Consider the following 6,581-nt stretch of genomic DNA (forward strand, 5'->3'; position numbering starts at 1 on the left):
TTTTGGTTAGGCCGGAGTCCTGAAAATGGTGTCGGCACTCGGTCAACCACGCCTCCCTGAAAAGGGAGTGCGAGAAAGAAGTCATAAGGTTGGTGTTTTGGTTAGGCCGGAGTCCTGAAAATGGTGTCGGCTCTCGGTCAACCGTGCCTCCCTGAAAAGGGAGTGCGAGAAAGAAGTCATAAGGTTGGTGTTTTGGTTAGGCCGGAGTCCTGAAAATGGTGTCGGCACTCGGTCAACCGTGCCTCCCTGAAAAGGGAGTGTGAGAAAGAAGTCATAAGGTTGGTGTTTTGGTTAGGCCGGAGTCCTGAAAATGGAGTCGGCACTCGGTCAACCGTGCCTCCCTGAAAAGGGAGTGTGAGAAAGAAGTCATAAGGTTGGTGTTTTGGTTAGGCCGGAGTCCTGAAAATGGAGTCGGCACTCGGTCAACCGTGCCTCCCTGAAAAGGGAGTGTGAGAAAGAAGTCATAAGGTTGGTGTTTTGGTTAGGCCGGAGTCCTGAAAATGGAGTCGGCACTCGGTCAACCGTGCCTCCCTGAAAAGGGAGTGTGAGAAAGAAGTCATAAGGTTGGTGTTTTGGTTAGGCCGGAGTCCTGAAAATGGAGTCGGCACTCGGTCAACCGTGCCTCCCTGAAAAGGGAGTGTGAGAAAGAAGTCATAAGGTTGGTGTTTTGGTTAGGCCGGAGTCCTGAAAATGGAGTCGGCACTCGGTCAACCGTGCCTCCCTGAAAAGGGAGTGTGAGAAAGAAGTCATAAGGTTGGTGTTTTGGTTAGGCCGGAGTCCTGAAAATGGAGTCGGCACTCGGTCAACCGTGCCTCCCTGAAAAGGGAGTGTGAGAAAGAAGTCATAAGGTTGGTGTTTTGGTTAGGCCGGAGTCCTGAAAATGGAGTCGGCACTCGGTCAACCGTGCCTCCCTGAAAAGGGAGTGTGAGAAAGAAGTCATAAGGTTGGTGTTTTGGTTAGGCCGGAGTCCTGAAAATGGAGTCGGCACTCGGTCAACCGTGCCTCCCTGAAAAGGGAGTGTGAGAAAGAAGTCATAAGGTTGGTGTTTTGGTTAGGCCGGAGTCCTGAAAATGGAGTCGGCACTCGGTCAACCGTGCCTCCCTGAAAAGGGAGTGTGAGAAAGAAGTCATAAGGTTGGTGTTTTGGTTAGGCCGGAGTCCTGAAAATGGAGTCGGCACTCGGTCAACCGTGCCTCCCTGAAAAGGGAGTGTGAGAAAGAAGTCATAAGGTTGGTGTTTTGGTTAGGCCGGAGTCCTGAAAATGGAGTCGGCACTCGGTCAACCGTGCCTCCCTGAAAAGGGAGTGTGAGAAAGAAGTCATAAGGTTGGTGTTTTGGTTAGGCCGGAGTCCTGAAAATGGAGTCGGCACTCGGTCAACCGTGCCTCCCTGAAAAGGGAGTGTGAGAAAGAAGTCATAAGGTTGGTGTTTTGGTTAGGCCGGAGTCCTGAAAATGGAGTCGGCACTCGGTCAACCGTGCCTCCCTGAAAAGGGAGTGTGAGAAAGAAGTCATAAGGTTGGTGTTTTGGTTAGGCCGGAGTCCTGAAAATGGAGTCGGCACTCGGTCAACCGTGCCTCCCTGAAAAGGGAGTGTGAGAAAGAAGTCATAAGGTTGGTGTTTTGGTTAGGCCGGAGTCCTGAAAATGGAGTCGGCACTCGGTCAACCGTGCCTCCCTGAAAAGGGAGTGTGAGAAAGAAGTCATAAGGTTGGTGTTTTGGTTAGGCCGGAGTCCTGAAAATGGAGTCGGCACTCGGTCAACCGTGCCTCCCTGAAAAGGGAGTGTGAGAAAGAAGTCATAAGGTTGGTGTTTTGGTTAGGCCGGAGTCCTGAAAATGGAGTCGGCACTCGGTCAACCGTGCCTCCCTGAAAAGGGAGTGTGAGAAAGAAGTCATAAGGTTGGTGTTTTGGTTAGGCCGGAGTCCTGAAAATGGAGTCGGCACTCGGTCAACCGTGCCTCCCTGAAAAGGGAGTGTGAGAAAGAAGTCATAAGGTTGGTGTTTTGGTTAGGCCGGAGTCCTGAAAATGGAGTCGGCACTCGGTCAACCGTGCCTCCCTGAAAAGGGAGTGTGAGAAAGAAGTCATAAGGTTGGTGTTTTGGTTAGGCCGGAGTCCTGAAAATGGAGTCGGCACTCGGTCAACCGTGCCTCCCTGAAAAGGGAGTGTGAGAAAGAAGTCATAAGGTTGGTGTTTTGGTTAGGCCGGAGTCCTGAAAATGGAGTCGGCACTCGGTCAACCGTGCCTCCCTGAAAAGGGAGTGTGAGAAAGAAGTCATAAGGTTGGTGTTTTGGTTAGGCCGGAGTCCTGAAAATGGAGTCGGCACTCGGTCAACCGTGCCTCCCTGAAAAGGGAGTGTGAGAAAGAAGTCATAAGGTTGGTGTTTTGGTTAGGCCGGAGTCCTGAAAATGGAGTCGGCACTCGGTCAACCGTGCCTCCCTGAAAAGGGAGTGTGAGAAAGAAGTCATAAGGTTGGTGTTTTGGTTAGGCCGGAGTCCTGAAAATGGAGTCGGCACTCGGTCAACCGTGCCTCCCTGAAAAGGGAGTGTGAGAAAGAAGTCATAAGGTTGGTGTTTTGGTTAGGCCGGAGTCCTGAAAATGGAGTCGGCACTCGGTCAACCGTGCCTCCCTGAAAAGGGAGTGTGAGAAAGAAGTCATAAGGTTGGTGTTTTGGTTAGGCCGGAGTCCTGAAAATGGAGTCGGCACTCGGTCAACCGTGCCTCCCTGAAAAGGGAGTGTGAGAAAGAAGTCATAAGGTTGGTGTTTTGGTTAGGCCGGAGTCCTGAAAATGGAGTCGGCACTCGGTCAACCGTGCCTCCCTGAAAAGGGAGTGTGAGAAAGAAGTCATAAGGTTGGTGTTTTGGTTAGGCCGGAGTCCTGAAAATGGAGTCGGCACTCGGTCAACCGTGCCTCCCTGAAAAGGGAGTGTGAGAAAGAAGTCATAAGGTTGGTGTTTTGGTTAGGCCGGAGTCCTGAAAATGGAGTCGGCACTCGGTCAACCGTGCCTCCCTGAAAAGGGAGTGCGAGAAAGAAGTCATAAGGTTGGTGTTTTGGTTAGGCCGGAGTCCTGAAAATGGTGTCGGCACTCGGTCAACCGTGCCTCCCTGAAAAGGGAGTGTGAGAAAGAAGTCATAAGGTTGGTGTTTTGGTTAGGCCGGAGTCCTGAAAATGGAGTCGGCACTCGGTCAACCGTGCCTCCCTGAAAAGGGAGTGTGAGAAAGAAGTCATAAGGTTGGTGTTTTGGTTAGGCCGGAGTCCTGAAAATGGTGTCGGCACTCGGTCAACCACGCCTCCCTGAAAAGGGAGTGCGAGAAAGAAGTCATAAGGTGTGTGTTTTGGTTAGGCCGGAGTCCTGAAAATGGTGTCGGTACTCGGTCAACCGTGCCTCCCTGAAAAGGGAGTGCTAGAAAGAAGTCATAAGGTTGGTGTTTTGGTTAGGCCGGAGTCCTGAAAATGGTGTCGGCACTCGCTCAACCGTGCCTCCCTAAAAAGGGACTGTGAGAGAGAAGTCATAAGGTTGGTGTTTTGGTTAGGCCGAAGTCCTGAAATTGGAGTCGGCACTCGGTCAACCGTGCCTCCCTGAAAAGGGAGTGCGAGAAAGAAGTCATAAGGTTGGTGTTTTGGTTAGGCCGGAGTCCTGAAAATGGTGTCGGCACTCGGTCAACCACGCCTCCCTGAAAAGGGAGTGCGAGAAAGAAGTCATAAGGTTGGTGTTTTGGTTAGGCCGGAGTCCTGAAAATGGTGTCGGCACTCGGTCAACCGTGCCTCCCTGAAAAGGGAGTGCGAGAAAGAGGTCATAAGTTTGGTGTTTTGGTTAGGCGTAGTCCTGAAAATGGAGTCGGCACTCGGTCAACCGTTCCTCCATAAAAAGGGAGTGTGAGAAATAAGTAATAAGGTTGGCGTTTTGGTTAGGCCGGAGTCCTGAAAATTAAGTCGACACTCGCTCAACCGTGCCTCCCTGAAAAGGGATTGTGAGAAAGAAGTCATAAGGTTGGTGTTTTGGTTAGGCCGGAGTCCTGAAAATGGTGTCGGCACTCGGTCAACCACGCCTCCCTGAAAAGGGAGTGCGAGAAAGAAGTCATAAGGTTGGTGTTTTGGTTAGGCCGGAGTCCTAACAATGGAGTCGGCACTCGATCAGCCGTGCCTCCCTGAAAAGAGAGTGCGAGAAAGAGGTCATAACTTTGGTGTTTTGGTTAGGCGGAGTCCTGTAAATGGAGTCGGCACTAGGTCAACCGTGCCTCCCTAAAAAGGGACTGTGAGAAAGAAGTCATAAGGTTGGTGTTTTGGTTAGGCCGGAGTCCTGAAAATGGTGTCGGCACTCGGTCAACCGTGCCTCCCTGAAAATGGAGTGGGAGAAAGAAGTTATAAGGTTGGTGTTTTGGTTAGGCCGGAGTCCTAACAATGGAGTCGGCACTCGATCAGCCGTGCCTCCCTGAAAACAGAGTGCGAGAAAGAGGTCATAACTTTGGTGTTTTGGTTAGGCGGAGTCCTGTAAATGGAGTCGGCACTAGGTCAACCGTGCCTCCCTAAAGAGGGACTGTGAGAAAGAAGTCATAAGGTTGGTATTTTGGATAGGCCGGAGTCCTGAAAATGGTGTCGGCACTCGGTCAACCGTGCCTCCCTAAAAAGGGAGTGCGAGAAAGAAGTCATAAGGTTGGTGTTTTGGTTAGGCCGGAGTCCTGAAAATGGTGTCGGCACTCGGTCAACCGTGCCTCCCTGAAAAGGGAGTGCGAGAAAGAGGTCATAAGGTTGGTGTTTTGGTTAGGCCGGAGTCCTGAAAATGGAGGCGGCACTCGGTCAACCGTTCCTCCATAAAAAGGGAGTGTGAGAAAGAAGTCATAAGGTTGGTGTTTTGGTTAGGCCGGAGTCCTGAAAATGGAGTCGGCACTCGGTCAACCGTGCCTCCCTGAAAAGGGAGTGCGAGAAAGAAGTCATAAGGTTGGTGTTTTGGTTAGGCCGGAGTCCTGAAAATGGTGTCGGCACTCGGTCAACCGTGCCTCCCTGGAAAGGGAGTTTGAGAAAGAAGTCATAAGGTTGGTGTTTTGGTTAGGCCGGAGTCCTAACAATGGAGTCGGCACTCGATCAGCCGTGCCTCCCTGAAAAGAGAGTGCGAGAAAGAGGTCATAAGGTTGGTGTTTTGGTTAGGTCGGAGTCCTAACAATGGAGTCGGCACTCGATTAGCCGTGCCTCCCTGAAAAGAGAGTGCGAGAAAGAGGTCATAACTTTGGTGTTTTGGTTAGGCGGCGTCCTGAAAATGGAGTCGGCACTCGGTCTACCGTGCCTCCCTAAAAAGGGAGTGGGCGAAAGAAGTCATAAGGTTGGTATTTTGGATAGGCCGGAGTCCTGAAAATGGAGGCGGCACTCGGTCAACCGTGGCTCCCTAAAAAGGGAGTGTGAGAAATAAGTGATAAGGTTGGTGTTTTGGTTACGCCGGAGTCCTGAAAATGGTGTCGGTACTCGGTCAACCGTGCCTCCCTGAAAAGGGAGTGCGAGAAAGAAGTCATAAGGTTGGTGTTTTGGTTAGGCCGGAGTCCTGAAAATGGAGTTTGCACTCGGTCAACCGTGCATCCCTGAAAAGGGAGTTTGAGAAAGAAGTCATAAGGTTAGTGTTTTGGTTAGGCCGGAGTCCTAACAATGGAGTCGGCACTCTATCAGCCGTGCCTCCCTGAAAAGAGAGTGCGAGAAAGAGGTCATAAGGTTGGTGTTTTGGTTAGGTCGGAGTCCTAACAATGGAGTCGGCACTCGGTCAACCACGCCTCCCAGAAAAGGGAGTGCGAGAAAGAAGACATAAGGTTGGTGTTTTGGTTAGGTCGGAGTCCTAACAATGGAGTCGGCACTCGGTCAACCACGCCTCCCAGAAAAGGGAGTGCGAGAAAGAAGACATAAGGTTGGTGTTTTGGTTAGGTCGGAGTCCTAACAATGGAGTCGGCACTCGGTCAACCACGCCTCCCTGAAAAAGGAGTGCGAGAAAGAAGTCATAAGCTTGGTGTTTTGGTTAGGCCGGTGTTCTGAAAATGGAGTCGGCACTCGCTCAACCATGCCTCCCTGAAAAGGGAGTGGGCGAAAGAAGTCATAAGGTTGGTATTTTGGATAGGCCGGAGTCCTGAAAATGGAGTTTGCACTCGGTCAACCGTGCATCCCTGAAAAGGAAGTTTGAGAAAGAAGTCATAAGGTTGGTGTTTTGGTTAGGTCGGAGTCCTAACAATGGAGTCGGCACTCGATCAGCCGTGCCTCCCTGAAAAGAGAGTGCGAGAAAGAGGTCATAAGTTTGGTGTTTTGGTTAGGCGGAGTCTTGAAAATGGAGTCGGCACTCGATCAGCCGTGCCTCCCTGAAAAGAGAGTGCGAGAAAGAGGTCATAAGTTTGGTGTTTTGGTTAGGCGGAGTCCTGAAAATGGAGTCGGCACTCGGTCAACCGTGCATCCCTGAAAAGGGAGTGTGAGAAAGAAGTCATAAGGTTGGTGTTTTGGTTAGGCCGGAGTCCTGAAAATGGTGTCGGCACTCGGTCAACCACGCCTCCCTGAAAAAGGAGTGCGAGAAAGAAGTCATAAGGTTGGTGTTTAGGTTAGGCCGGAGTCCTGAAAATGGTGT

This window comes from Ipomoea triloba, chromosome 7 (assembly GCF_003576645.1).
Source record: "Ipomoea triloba cultivar NCNSP0323 chromosome 7, ASM357664v1".
NCBI classification, from domain to species: domain Eukaryota; kingdom Viridiplantae; phylum Streptophyta; class Magnoliopsida; order Solanales; family Convolvulaceae; genus Ipomoea; species Ipomoea triloba.